General features: G+C 42.2%; 1 protein-coding gene across 3 annotated transcripts in view; it reads right to left on the bottom strand.

Annotated features, from left to right (window-relative positions):
* PDE10A (phosphodiesterase 10A) overlaps positions 1–15444 on the bottom strand; it is a 748737-nt gene that overhangs the window by 655754 nt on the left and 77539 nt on the right. Inside the window, exon 1 of one of the 3 annotated variants that reach the window (XM_029594116.1) lies at positions 5821–5905. The exons of the other annotated variants lie outside the window; for them this stretch is intronic. The gene's annotated coding sequence lies outside the window, so the exon portion shown is untranslated. Of the gene's footprint in view, positions 1–5820; positions 5906–15444 lie in introns of those variants that run through there. 3 annotated transcript variants of the gene reach the window in all.

The raw sequence follows: 15444 nt of genomic DNA, 5'->3' as shown, positions 1-15444 counted from the left end.
ATATCCTTCAGGATTGGATCCTTACGTTCCCACAGCATTGAAGCCCAAGTCAAGGCCCTTCCATCAAAATAAGATAGACTAAGTAGTCTTGGCGTAGGCTGTGGGGTAAATGTGCATGCCGCAAGGCGAAATGCACGCAGCATTGGTTTAGGAATCCTCTGGTTCTTCGAATCTCTCCAGAGAAACGAACTGGAGCAGCCAGAGGTACCACAGTCTTTATAGTTACCTCAGGTAACTGGCCTTCATTACTGGAAGTAATGAAGGCCAGTTACCAGCACAGAATGCCTTGCGTCTTCTGTGCTTGTAGCTGATGAAACGCTGAAGTGAGTTTCCCCAATGCGTCTTGTAATTCAGCAAAGCGTAGGGCCAGGCCTGGAATGGCCTCCAAGGCATTGAGCTGTGCCTGATCCATGCAGTTAGCAATCTGTTATAATTAGTGAGGTTTGGGTGGACCCTTGGACACTGTGGCAGTTGACCAAGCCCACGGGGGGGCAGTCCCGTGAGGGGCCACAGGTCAGGTTCAGCTGAGGACACACAAACACAGAGATTTGATCTTTATTTAAACAATGTTGTGTAGCCACCAGAGGTGGCAGTGATGAGTAGTTGAAGTAGCCCGGCTGGGCTATTATCCCTCAGGTGCTGGAACAGTGACTCCTCCGGTAGCAGTGCTGTAGTGGAAAGAACTGAGAATAAAGAGTACAGTGGAATATGAACAAGCCCCAGTATGAAGAACCCCAGGATAAGAAGAGCAGGCCCTCGAGGAGCGAGTACCTGATCCCTGAGAGGCTTGAAGGAGATGTACTCACACAGTGGTTCCACGTAGGAGATGGCACCAGGCTTGGAATGGAGGTGGGCCTACGAGGAGCGAGTACCTGGTTCCAGGGAAAGCTCTGAGGTGGAGATGGTAGTACTCACTGGTGTTGAAGAGAGCAAATCCTTCCAGGCAGCGAATCAGGGAACATGGGCCCTCGAGGAGCGAGTACCGGTTTCCTGATAGCGACCTGAAAAGCAAGTAAGGCCCCCGAGGAGCGGGTACCCAGTTAGCGTTAAGAGTCCAATGAAGATTGGAGGCAGAGTAGCTGGGCACGGAGAGCGAATCCCATCCGTAAGATTCCCCTTGCTAACTCAACGGCTAGCAAACAGTGTAGGCTTTAAATATCCAGGCAGCGTGACGTCATGACAGGGGGATGCCCCTGAGGTTCGCACCAAGTAGGAAATAAGAGCGAGGGCCACGCGGCACGCGCGCCCTAAGGTACAGACGGAGCTTGGCGGGAGGCAGTGCCCAAGCCGGTCCGGGAACGCTGGAGAGAATGGCAGAACAGACGCTTCAGCAGCCAGACGTTCATTAACAGCAAGAGGAGAGAGGTAGGAGGAGTGCAGCCGTCGGGACGGGAGGGCTGCAACAGGGCTATGTATAAAAGATTAATAGTCAGCAATATTTCTGATATGTATTCATTCTCAATAAAACTAATCACTTTTAAACAATCCAGACAAGTAAGTAAGATGTAACTTTAGTAAAACAGCTATATTATAATAGATGCTCACATTTAGTGCAATATTTAGCACTGTATATTAAGAACATAAGACCATAAGAAATTGCCATACTGGGTCAGACCAAGGGTCCATCAAGCCCAGCATCTTGTATCCAACAGAGGCCAAACCAGGCCACAAGAACCTGGCAATTACCCAAACACTAAGAAGATCCCATGTTAGAGTCAATTAATAGCAGTGGCTATTCCCTAAGTAAACTTGATTAAGCAGTTAATGGACTTCTCCTCCAAGAACTTATCCAAACCTTTTTTTTTAACCCAGCTACACTAACTGCACTAACCACATCCTCTGGCAACAAATTCCAGAGCTTTATTGTGCGTTGAGTGAAAAAGAATTTTCTCCGATTAGCCTTAAATGTGTTACTTACTAACTTCATGGAATGTCCCCTAGTCCTTCTATTATTCGAAAGTGTAAATAACCGATTCACATCTTCTCATTCAAGACCTCTTATGATTTTAAAGACATTTATCATATCCCCCTCAGCCGTCTCTTCTCCAAGCTGAACAGCCCTAACCTCTTCAGCCTTTCCTCATAGGGGAGCTGGTCCATCCCCTTTATCATTTTTGTTGCCCTTCTCTGTACCTTCTCCATTGCAACTATATCTTTTTTGAGATGTGGCGACCAGAATTGTACACAGTATTCAAGGTGCGGTTTCACCATGGAGCGATATAGAGGCATTATGACATTTTCCATTTTATTAACCATTCCCTTCCTAATAGTTCCTAACATTCTGTTTGCTTTTTTGACTGCTGCAGCACACTGAGCCGACGATTTCAAAGTATTATCCACTATGATGCCTAGATCTTTTTCCTGGGTGGTAGCTCCTAATATGGAACCTAACTTCGTGTAACTACAGCAAGGGTTATTTTTCCCTATATGCAACACCTTGCACTTGTCCACATTAAATTTCATTTGCCATTTGGATGCCCAATCTTCCAGTCTTGCAAGGTCCTCCTGTAATGTATCACAGTCTGCTTGTGATTTAACTACTCTGAATAATTTTGTATCATCCGCAAATTTGATAACCTCACTCGCCGTATTCCTTTCCAAATCATATATATATATATATATTGAAAAGCACAGATCCCTGAGCACTCCACTGTTTACCCTTTTCCACTGAGAAAATTGACCATTTAATCCTACTCTCTGTTTTCTGTCTTTTAACCAGTTTGTAATCCACGAAAGGACATCTCCTCCCATCCCATGACTTTTTAGTTTTCTTAGAAGCCTCTCATGAGGGACTTTGTCAAACGCCTTCTGCTAGCTTCCTGAAGTCTGGGGTATACTGAGTTTTGGTTAAGTTCATGAAGTTACAGAGGTGATCATAAGTCAAGCATTACTTGCAGGTACTTCAGTGCAGGAAACAATGTCACAGTGGATCCAAAAAACCCTCCCACTCATTTATACAAAGATACATTTCTTTCAAATGGGGATACTTTTGTTTCTCCACAAGTGTCCAAAAATTATTTTCAAATACCCAGGAATCAAAAAATAAATCATTGTGGAAAAAAATTATTTCCAGCTCTAGGTCGGCATTGTCATGTGTTATCAAAGCTACTGTTTTGGATGTGATTTAAATAAAAGGATTCTGAAGGTAAATAGCAATGGGCTTGATGTGTCAGAAGTCATCCCATCATCTTTCAAAGTCATCTATAATTTAATGGTGAAGTTGTTCAACCCTAAGTGTCCCTGTTGAAGGGTACATTTTCTTGCTGCTGCTCCTCTAGGCCTGGAAAGTGATTGAAAACTCCTTTCCTGAGTTGACCAGTCCACTATTTCAGTTTGGGTCCCCAAATGCATCTACTGATCCAATTAGCTCTATCACAGTTGTGTCCTTCCTTTGATGTTCATGGTTCATGATGTTCAAAGTAGAAACAAGAAGAGTAAGAAAGGCCAAACCAGTGACCCACTGCTGCTTACTGAGCTCCTGGTAGAGTTGATTTCTGTCTTCAAAAAATTATTTTCATTTCTGGAAGAGAGTTTCTGGCAATGTTTCAATGCTTTCCCCCTGCTGAGCTAGTGCATTTTATAAAATCAAAATAAAGTCGCCATACTGCACATCAGATTCAGATAGGAGTGTCTTAAACAGCTTATGCTGCAAAGCCTGGCCCAAATGAAGTTAACGGTCTTCACAACTGCATCCATATTATGCTGAAAATTAAGCACTTTTGCAGACAGGCCTACAAATGGATGAGATTGATTGCTTTAAAAAAAAAAAAAAAAAAAAAACCAGGAAAGTCATAGTTGTATTTACACTGGCAATAAAGCCAATCTTCTTTCCTAGCACTACAAGTGCACAGTGAGTTACTGACAACCATGTAGTTGCGAGGCATCAATCTTCCATTAAAAAAAAAAAAATTAAAAACCCAACCATCTTCTCCTTGTATTTTATCAATCAGTAATACAATTGCCAGTGCCAGTATGTCTTCCTTCATACTGCGATCCTCAAAAACTACCCTGATGAAAAGGTGCAGTAGGGCTGTATCACACTCAGCTGCTGATTCATCAAACTGTAGACTGAAAAGTTTGTTGCGCATCAAAATCAAATTTTAGCCTTCGGCTACCTTTCTTGATGTTGCTTCCATTCTTCATGTTATTGGATCTGCAGAGGGTTCTGCGTCTTTAAGGGTGGCTATAATTTCCCAAATCATTTTTGAAGTAGGAAACATCTCAGCAGCTGTAGAGCACAGTTTCCCTAATTCCGTCACCACCTTCCAATGGGTTCTTGCTTTTTTTGCAAGCGCATGCATAATCCTAAAGGGCACAATTGCTGCTGCTTGTGACTTAATAGCCCGTCTCTTAAAATCAAAGTGATTAAGAGGTCAGAGATGACGTTTGTTACCGCACTTTTATTTTTCTCAAGAGATTCCTCAGAAAGGTACTTATTTGCCTATTTCATATTTTGTGTGGTAAAACTGACATTTTATATTGCATTTCTTCCTTCCCCACGCTGACACTCCTGTCATGACATCAAGCGCACACACCTTTCTATTTGAGTTTGTAAAGAAACACCCTTTTTCCCTCTCTGCTTTAAAGTTGTGTGCGCACATTCTGGAGTTTTTCAGTGGAGACCCAGTGTCAAAGTTCAGGCATGATTATAAAGTTACCCTCCTCCCTCCAAAGAAAATCAAAATTCCCAGAATACACTAGCCAAGTGATAGGGTTGAGACCCAAAAATGTAGCCAAGGCGTTACATTTCATAAATAGCCCATTAGCCAAACTTCTGGCACCAACTATTGGGCAGGTAGGAAAGTGGCTCACAAGGAATATTATGAGCCTGATTTTTTTTTTTTTATTATTATTGTTGTTGTTTTGGGAGAGAGATAGACTTGATATATTATTTTTCGGTGACAAAGGCAACATATGGCCCTCAAGTCAGTGTTTGAGTATCCCTGCTCTAGAAGAAGAAATAGCAATGACAGTGACCTACACAAGACACAGACCTTAATGGTGTATATTAGCTGAAATCACACCCCCCACACACATGAAGATCTGTGTTGCTGCATTAAACACTACAGCACATATGGCCAAGAAAGCATAGACTGGGCCTTCAAATCAACCACTCTGCTGGAAAGTGAAGGTGTCAATAAAATAAGGGAACGATGCTGGGTTCAAACTTTTACAAAGCAGGAAGACTGAAAATGCCTACACAGTATTTGTAGTTTACATTTTGCATTACAAAACCAAATATAAAAATGTAAGGTAACAAATCATCTGTTATATGTTCAGTATAATTTTACCATATTAAAAAGCTTTTTTTTTTTTTCCTGGCCCTGTACTAAAATTGTCTTCCAAAAATTATAGTCATCTTTCAAAATAATGTAATATCTCAGTAAAATAGGTTCTTCAAACCATTTCTTCCAAACCACTGTCTTCTCCATTCAATTCACTCCTTCCTGTTCCCATTTTTCTGCCTTCCCCTCTATCTCTTTTTCTCTTTATGATCCTCACCTTCTTTTACTACCTTAGGCAGATGGCTAGCCTTTTACCACCCATTCTCCGTGTAACGTTCACATTCAAATAGCTCATTTTTGTAGCGCACGTGTAGACAGCCAACAGAAGAAAACAATATATGTAGAAATCAAAGCTGTCCAGAGAGATCACGAGATGACACCCCGAAATAATATCATGCCCAGATTTTGCCAGCAATTCTGGCAATATATATTCCAAGCATTGTACCGAGTCCAGGTTGTTCCTTGAAAGAAAGCCGTCTCCTCTGTGAACTGTACAATATTTCAATAGTATATACAGCAAATAATATTTACTCACCTGCATCACTTAAAAAAAAGTTACATTGCCATTATTTTTTAAATGCTTTAAACAGCTTTCAAGTCAGTCCCTTGAACCACTGGAAGGAGCCTGGTTAGCAAGTCACAATTGCCTTACATTCACAAGTTCTGATTGGGCTATAATGGCTTTGATGTCACAAAAAAAAAAAAAAAAAAAGACATATCTCATTGGATGAGCCAATCAGGTCCTGTTTCATATGAGGTAATTTGTGACAATATTTAAAGCATAACTGCTCTAAGAGGTATGCAGCACTTCAAAGAAATTAAAAAAACAACTTTACTAACATTTTTACTAATTTGCTTACTTTTGAAATGATTGCAAAGTACACAGAGACACAGAAGGTACAGCTTCTTTTGTTTACTCTCCTTTAAAATTCATAGAGAGGGTTTAAAGGTGGGTGCTCGTCATTTGCAACCAGAAATTCAAAACTACTGAATGACTTGCTAGTACTGTAGGCTTAAGCAGCCATCGGGGGGCGGGCAGGCAGGTAGAGCTTCCTGCAAGCACTGCTGCTCCCATCCTCTCCCATTGGGCCGGATTTTATAAAGTTGCGCGAGCAAAAGTACGCTGGATTTTATAAGATACGCACGTATCTTATAAAATCCGGGGTAAGCGCGCACAAGGGGGTGCACATTTGTGCAACTTGCACGCCACGAGCCCGGCGCGCGCTGCCTGTTCCCTCCGAGACTGCTCCGAAATCAGAGCGGCCTCGGAGGGAACTTTCTTTCCACCCCCCGCACCTTCCCCTCCCTTCCCATACCTAACCCCCCCCCCTACCTTTGTTGGCAGATTTACGCCTGCTGAAAGCAGGCGTAACCCGGGGGCTGGTTCAGAGGCCTCGACCACGCCCCCGGGCTGGCGCCACACCCCCAGTCCCGCCCCGAACCGCCCCCTGACCCCGGACATGCCCCCTCCCCGCCCCTTTTACGAAGCCCCGGGACTTGCGCGCGCCGCCGAGCCTATTTTGCATAAGGGGGGGTTTGGGGTAGGTTTTCGGGGGGTACGCGCGTACCCCTTTGAAAATCTACCCCAGAGTCTATTAATAATCATCATGAGCGCACACCGCCAATAGGCCAGAGGAGACTGCAGCAGCAGTTCCTGCAAGAAGTGCTTCCTGGGGCCATCAGTGCAGCATCACACTACATAGCACAAGTTGGAAAGAAAGAGGGGGGAAAGAAAGAGGGGGGAAGAGTGTGGGGAAAAGGGAGGAAGAGGGAGCAAAACCATGAGAAGGGGAAGTAGAGAAAAAGGAGGCAGGGGTTGGAATCGAGGGATCTGGGGAGCTGTACTGCTGCACAGAGGAGGAAGGAAGAGGAGCGCATAGGCATATCTGAGGGAGGTAAGAGGAGCTGCAAAGGCGAAGAGAAAAGAGGAATGATACTCCACCTCTGACCAGGAGTTCAATTTCCAGCTTTAGAAAAGCATGAGCTTTGTGTCACACCTCTCTGTACTGGGGAAATAGCTAATGCTGGATTAACATGGTATTTGCACGGAGGAGTACTCATTTTGTGTGCATGCTTACTTGCGTTTGTAGACATTTTTTTGTTCGCTACACTTCTTGTTAAATCAGGAGCAAAGCTGTGCACTCAATAGCGCATGCCTGATTACATTTTGACAGCTATAGCATGTAGAGATGTTTGCAGGATTGAAAGCAGTAGTGTGCAAAATTTTTAAATGTTTTGGTACAGAATTCTCCTAAGCATATATTCTGTTCTTCAGTAGTGTTTCCATTATTTTGCCCCCCACTGATGTCAGACTCACAAGCCTGTAGTTTTCCACCCCCCTCTGTGTTATTGTGGAGCAATGGGTATTACACTGGCCACCTGCCATTCTGGAAGAACTCCCGTTTTAAGTGATATCAACTATAGCTAAACAAGTAGTTATTTGCTTGTAGGCAAGATTTTATGGAAAGTAGCTGGCTAAAATGGAAAAAAATAAGGAACAACTTTACTGAACTTTTGGCCACCAAGAACATAGCAGGAGTGCCACTCTGGTATTACTCTTGAAGCCCAAATTCTGTCCATAACAAAATCAGCCTTCTTTCAAATTTTTTACCTCTGTCCGTTCTCTGCAGCAGTGACTCACGTTTGTCTAATCTTCATCCTGATTACCGCAACTCCCTCTATATAAAGCTGTCAAAAAAGCTGAACCACTACCTGCAGTTCATACAAATGCAACAGCACTAACTATGCTAAAGTCTGTAAGTTTGAAAGGATCGCTCCATGACCTACCACACTATATTCAAAGTCTCAACCTTGGCTTTCAAGGCACTTAAGGGCCTAGCACCACCCTGTCCCCTAAACCAACTTGCCTTATACTGATCTGCTCACCCTCTGCACTCTCTACCTCGAGAACTCCTGGTGAAACCAGCCCTGAAAGAAATGCCACTTGTCCCCACTAGAACGAAAACCTTTTTTGGGGCTCAGTCCCCACATTCTGGAACACCCTGCCTCTAGACATCTGGCTAACCCCAGATCTTCTCGCTTTTAAGGAAGAAACTGAAAACCTCTTTGTAGCAGCCTTCAGCCCACAGCTAGAATCTCGACCACACGACTTGGACTGCTGAAACAAACTACATAATGTACCTTACAATTGCTCCACTATATTTATCACCTTTTTATTCCCCATTTGTTCTGCATCCCCTTTAGACCTGCATTTGCATTTGATGGTGCAGTCAAGAAGCAAGTTATGAACCAATTCGTGGCAAGCTTGCTTCGACACCATCTCCGCTTGGAGCATGAGGTGGTTCTTGGTGAAAATGCGGACATCCTGGATGCTGAAGAGGTGCCTCCAAGCATTTTTGGATGGGTCCCCACCTTTGTCTCTTTGGAAACAGCTGAACACTGACTAGGGAGATACATATTTCTTTCGGATGCAGGCTCTGAATTCTTTGTCAATAACCTTCAGTATGTCCTGTGCAAAATGGCACTCCCAGAACATGTGAAGGCTTGCCTTTTCAACCAGTCAACCCCTCAGGCAGTACCTGTACATGCTGGGGCCCTTATGTACATGAATCCCTTTAAAGGCAAAGCATCCTGTTTGGCCATCCAGGTACTGTGCTGGTTTGTCACTCTTCTGAATGCAATGTCTGCCATTCCATGATGCAAATGCCTTGTGGTAGGTTGCCCACAGGTTCTATAATATTATGTGTGTGGATGAGCTTGTAGGTAGTTCTCAGGATCCACAGTTTGTATTCATTTTATTTCTAAGATTTATATGCTGCTTTGAGTCAAAGCGGCTTACAGTTAAGGCTAGTGTGACATGATGTAGCCCAAAGATGTTGCTTGAAAAGAACTTCAGGTTTCGTATGATTCATCTTGGAGGTCCAGATGAAAGAATGTAGTTTGCATACGCAATTGCTTGCAAAGACTGTAGCACATAGTGACTGGTACCTGCTCAAGGAAATGACAGCAATCTTTGTCCTGGTTTTTTCACATACATTTAAGTGCTACTTATTTCCCCAGTCATTCCTATGGAGCCAGGGCAAATATATTTTCATATGATAGGCAAATAGGCTTGCGTGGCGAATAGCTTCTTTGTCTTTTATTATAGGGCTGACTTTTCATAATGAAAAGGGATGAGACTGATGCATAATAGTTATAAATAAATAGTTATAAATAAATAGTTATACTTCTTATATAAAATATTATATTTCTTTATTTATTACCAGTTAAAATATTATCACTTTATTTAGCACTATGTTAAATTGTCAACCAGTTATACTGTTCCATATGTTATACGGTTCCATGTAAAGCTCCGCTATCTGTTGAGCAGTTCTTCGTTTTATGTAAACCGGAGTGATTTGTAGTCCCTACTAGAACTTCGGTATATAAAAATTATAAATAAATAAATAAATAAATAATGAAATGAAGCAGTTAATGTATGCTGCAGTTCTGATTGAGAGGTAACATTTCCTTCATTTTATGCTTATCAGTGTAAATATTTGCTGAATTTCGGTCAGCCAAGTAGACCCGGTTCTGGTAGTGGATTGCAAAATGTTTAGTTGTTGCCCAGCCTGAATAGCCATTCATCTCTAATTACCTCCTGACACTGAAATGGGTGAATCCAGGCCACCGAGATTAAACTCATGAAAAATCATGACCTATTTGAAATAAGTAAGATAGCCTTTACTTTGACTTAGATACCAAAGTGAACCTTATTTTCTTCCATATGGTTAAAAAAAAATATACATCACTAATGCTTTCCCAAATCTGTTCATTATGGGGTAGATTTTCAAAGGGTTACGCATGTAATATACGCGCGTAACCCTTTAAAAACCCTCCTGTGCACGCCGAGCCTATTTTGCATAGGCGCAGCAGTGCGTGCAAGCCCCGGGACGTGTGTATGTCCCGGGGCTTTGAAAAGGGGGTGGGAAGGGGGCGGGGCGGGGCGCAAGTCTGGGGATGGGACAGAGGCCTATGGCACAGGCAGGCGTAAATACTTGAAATAAGGTGGGGGGGGGGGGGGGATGCGGAAGAAAAGTTCCCTCAGAGGCCACTCCGATTTCGGAGCAGCCTTGGAGGGAACAGGGAAAGCCATCGGGGCTCCTCTAGGGCTCGACGTGCACCCCCTTGTGCGCGCTGACCCCAGATTCTATAACATGCGTGCGGCAGCACGCGCATGTTATAAAATCGGGTGTACATTTGTGCTCGCTGCGTAGCGTGCACAAATGTACCCCACTCGCGCTGGTTTCAAAATCTGCCCCTAAATTTTGTTACAATTGCCCAGAAAATTTCCTTTTAATGGGTTCATGAAAAATAGTTATTTCTGTTTCCTAATATTTACACTTATGGTAGTGCTGGATTAGGAGAGATTTCCTTGTTTATCAGAAGAAACAAATTCAAGATGGCCAAGAATGTTTGTTAATGCTGTGTGCCATTTGCCTTAAGAGTTTTGCTCCTTTCCCCACCAGTGCTGAAGTGGAAATGGAAGGGGAGGGGGCATTCTCTCTCAACTGAACCTCCAATAATGCCAGTGTCTTTGGGCCCGATGGACTGGTTCCTTTTGGCAGTAGTGGCAGTGTCTGAGAAACCTACTCTATCATCAGGAACCTCAGGCCAAAGCCTGCAGCACAGAAGCCTTCCTCAACCAAATATTACATCTTCTGTCATCTATACTGGCTGTTACAGAGGAGCAGAACACATACAAATCCTTCTGCGAGGAGGCTATTATTATTATTTATAATTTGTCACCTGGGGTTTCTGATGCTGGACTAGATGGCTGAGCCAGGTCCTAGCGCTGGGGCACTTAAAGTTGAGCCAACCCCAGAAGCAAGTTCCACCCAGGGTGAAGCAGAAGAAGCCTGAAACCAAATCCTAGTTGCCTGTGCTAGGCTTTATTTCTTATGCTGGAGATTCTTCAGAAGACCGACTGATGGGATCTATTGTTTCTTGAAGCTGGAGATGGCCTGGATGGGTGAAGGGTGGGAGGAATTCTTAAGGAAAGCATACTAAGAGCTCTTGTGAAAATCAGCCTTCCATATTTCTTCAAGGGTAATTCCCATATTGGAGCCAACAGTGTTTGCCAGGCTTCAAGCTCTATTTGCTTTTGTAAATATGCACAACGAGGTTAAACAATGGACTATGGAACAACAACAATTTAAATCAGTGGCTCAATTCAAAAAATCAAGTTTCTGGAATGAAAATTCAGCATACTGTTATCAAGGGTAACATCTTAATCCACTGGAAATTAAAAGCAATTGAAAATATGAGGCAGAGACATTTTTTTGCCTTATTAATTTTCCTACAGTTGCTAATATGGATGCATCTAAATGCTTTAAAAATAATTAAATGGAACGTGTGTCCATTCCCCAGGAGACTAAGCCACCTAGATTCAAAGTATATTATCTTCCTATATCAAGATGAAAGACTGTCTCAGCAATTTTTGCAGTCACAGCCAGCAGAAGTTTTCTTAGGATGGGCTTCAGCTGTAGCTCAGGAGATTCAATCAGAACATGATTTTATAATTGGAATGGTGACCTTGTTGGCAAACACTTCTTTTAGAAGCAGGTAAGACTGGTTGTATTTTTGTAAAATGGACTCTCAAGTTTTTGCTCATGAGATTTACATTGTTCTTGACATTCCATGTGCATCTCAGGCAAAATGGAGACAATTTTTGTATTCAGCGTCTGTTGCAACTCAGCTTGGGGCAGAGGTGGTTGCTAGATTTTCATGTAAATGCATAGTAAAGTATCAAAGGAATAAATGTATGGGTTTTCTTATGACCTTGAGGAATTGTTTGCATTTGTTGCAGTTCGCTCTATAAAAGAAACGAATTGTATGAATATTTCTCAGCTTTTTGCTTCCCAATAGAAATATTGCTTGTAGACAAAGTGGTATTCAGTATCTGATAGTTCATCTGTTCTGCTCATTGTTTAGTTATTTCTCCCTTTATTACATTTCTGAGTTATTCAGGATATTATTTTGATTTTTTTGCTTTTTACGTTTCTTCCAATTATAGTGTGGTCTTCCAGTTAGTGTGGTCTTCATTATACTGGGACAATTTCTGGGTGGGAGAGGAGTTATTTTTTTCCTTTTTAAATGTCTGAATTTCTGATTCTTAGATACTATCTTTGCTGTTCTTCAAGTTGTAAATACAAGAAAAATGTTTATTGTTAAATTTATAAAACTAAAGTAAAACTACCACATAATCCCTGAAACAGTCATTCCCTGAAATAGATACAAATCTATAGGATAAGTCAGATGTTCAGCAGAACATAGCTTGTTTTTTCCTTCTCTTTTAAATACAGTGATTGAGTTGTGAAATATCTCGCCAACGTGCTGTATTGTCTTTAAAAATAAGGATAGCAAGAAAGAAAATCAGAATTTGAAATGGTACATAGTACGTACAATCATTTAGTCACCTACCATGAGACATTAATCCCACTTAGACTTTTATATTAATGAACATATAATTAGTTAATTAATTACAGTGCAGCTTTGCTTTATTTTGCTACTCACAATGCACATCCATTTGTGTATTGTCCTATAACAGGGATTGCTGATAACACCTCCTGCCAAGCATCATGGGACAAACTCAGGTAATATTTGTGAAAGCTATATATGTGCTATTCATGCTTCAAGGTAACCTACTGGTAACTGAGATGGCAGTAAGAATGGGGACAGAAGCAACATGGAACAGTTGGATTGCAAGAAAGTGAAGCACAGCTGACAGACAGAACACTTTGGGCCTGATTTTAAAAAGCATATACATGCTTAAAATTGGTTTTACATATGTAAATGCACTTTACTCGAGTAAGTGGGCTTTTGAAAATCGCTACAATATCTGCCATTTAAATTGTCCATAGGATTTACTCACATAAGTGCACTATACTAGAGTAAATGGATTTTCAAAATGGCTATGATAGTATATTACATTCACACATGTAACTCTTTTGAAAATTGCCTCCAGTGTGTATAACCACTGTCATTGTGTGCCCTGCTCTTTATCTGGCCCAAACTGCACCTACAGCAGTTTTACAAGGCGATTTTAAATATAGTATTCAGCCTGTATAACAAAGGCTGGTCTACAACTGAATTCTATTTGTTCCTTCAGGTTACACCTGGTGTGCGTAGAATATTAACTAAAAAGATCAAGTTCCGTTTAGACACGCAGAATTAGTGTTCCAGTTCAATAAGTAGTACAATACGATTGTTACACTACCACCGTTCATAATATTTGATGAGGATGTGGGTTGTGTTAGTGACCACTACAAACATATTCTGTCATTTTAGGTGTCAATATTATTTAGTTAGAAATCTGCATCCTTCGTGTTGAAGTACTATATTAATACTCCCAAGTCAGTATCACTTCAAGCAATATATTCAAAAGTAAAAAGGGAAATTTTAATACCCACGCGTGGGCGTCCGTGTGCATGCGCCGATTTTATAACAAGCACGCATAAGGGGGTAAATTTTATAAGATGTGCGCAGTGACGAGATAGGCACTTTCCCCAGTTCCCTCCCAGTCATTCCAATAAAGGAGCGAACTGGGAAGGAACTTCCTAAATCCCCTAAGAAACCTGCCTCCCTTTTCTCCTACTAATCCCGACCCCTAAAACTCTAACTTTTTTTTTTTTTTTATTACTTACCTGCTCACCAGAGCAGTAGCAGGTTGCGCAGGCTGGTCAGCTGCCGGCACTCACTTCAGTGGGACAGTGCCTAATGGCGTTGTCCTGGGTCACCCATGCTCCACCCCCACCCTAAACAGACCCCCAGCACCGGCCCCCTCCTTTTTTCTAATCGGTTCTTTGGCATGTACCAGGAAATATGCACGTGGCCATGGGCCTTTGAAAATCCCCGTGGCACGTGTGCAGCCCGGCCACACGCATATCTCCCAGTTTTAATAAGGGCCATGTTTTTCAAATTGGGCCGAAAGTGAATCGACACCACATATGTTTTCATATAACCTCTTGTCTGCATGACAACAATGAAACTCTACAGTTCAACAGACTGACACTGTAACTGCTTCTCTGATTCAAGAGTGTCAGAAGTGATAGATAAATGATAATTAAATTGTTAGTAGGTGCGACCTGCAGTAACCATTTTACATTCATGTCAATTAGCCTTCACAGGTCACTGTAACCACAAAAATTTTGTCTGGTTCTATTAGAAGGTTCCTGAATCTATACAGATGCATAGAGAGGAATAACCAGTATGAAAACAAAAAGAGGTGATGATGCCCTTGTAAAGGTCCTTGCTGAGGCCTCACCTTGAGTACTGTGTTCAGTTCTGGAGCCTTTATCTCAAATGGGATGGAGACAGGATGGAGGCGGCTCAGAAAAGGGTGACCAGAATGATGTGGGATCAGTATCAGAAGACATGAGGAGAGGCTTAAGGATCCTAAATATGTATAGCCTGGAAGAGAGGAGGTGCAGGGGACATATGATACAGACCTTCAGATACCTGAAAGTTTTAATGATGTACAAACATCAAACCTTTCCCATTGGAAAGAAATCTGTAGAACTATAGGGGTCACGAAATGAAACTCCAGGGAGGACGACTCAGAACCAACGTCAGGAAATATTTCTTCATGAGGGAAGGTGGTGGATGCCTGGAATGCTCTTCAGGAGGAGGTGGTGAAGACAAAAACAGTGAAAAAATTCAAAGGGGCATGGGATAAACACTGTGGATGCCTAAAGGCTAAAGAAAGGAAATGAAGAAAAGAGTGCATGGGAGTAACTTGCTGGTGTGACGGTTACTACCCTTACCCAATAAGCCTCGATACTGTTGATGCAATTTCAAAATATTCTCTGTTTCAATGGCCTGGGAAAGAGGGGAATTGGATTCAGACAGCACTCAACAAGGGCCCCGACTTTTACGTTCTGAGGAGCTGATAAGCATGGGGTAATTTGCTGGTACAGCTGTTAACTATCCTTAACCAATAAGTCTTGATACTTTTGATCCAACTCCAACATTGCTCTCTGCTTCAACAGCACGGGAAAAGGGGAATTTGGATTCAGACAGCAACCAATGAGGGCCTCAACGTTTACGGTCTGGGGAACTGATGCGCAGACATAAGGAAAAAAAGAACACAGGACTGCTTCTACGGCCAAGTCCATAAGGAAAGCACGTCAAGCAGCACTGTCTGAATTTTCAAAAAGGC

This window comes from Rhinatrema bivittatum, chromosome 3, assembly GCF_901001135.1.
Source record: "Rhinatrema bivittatum chromosome 3, aRhiBiv1.1, whole genome shotgun sequence".
NCBI classification, from domain to species: Eukaryota; Metazoa; Chordata; class Amphibia; order Gymnophiona; family Rhinatrematidae; genus Rhinatrema; species Rhinatrema bivittatum.
The sequence above is the reverse complement of the archived record's forward strand: the minus strand, read 5'-3'. Positions and strand labels throughout refer to the sequence as shown.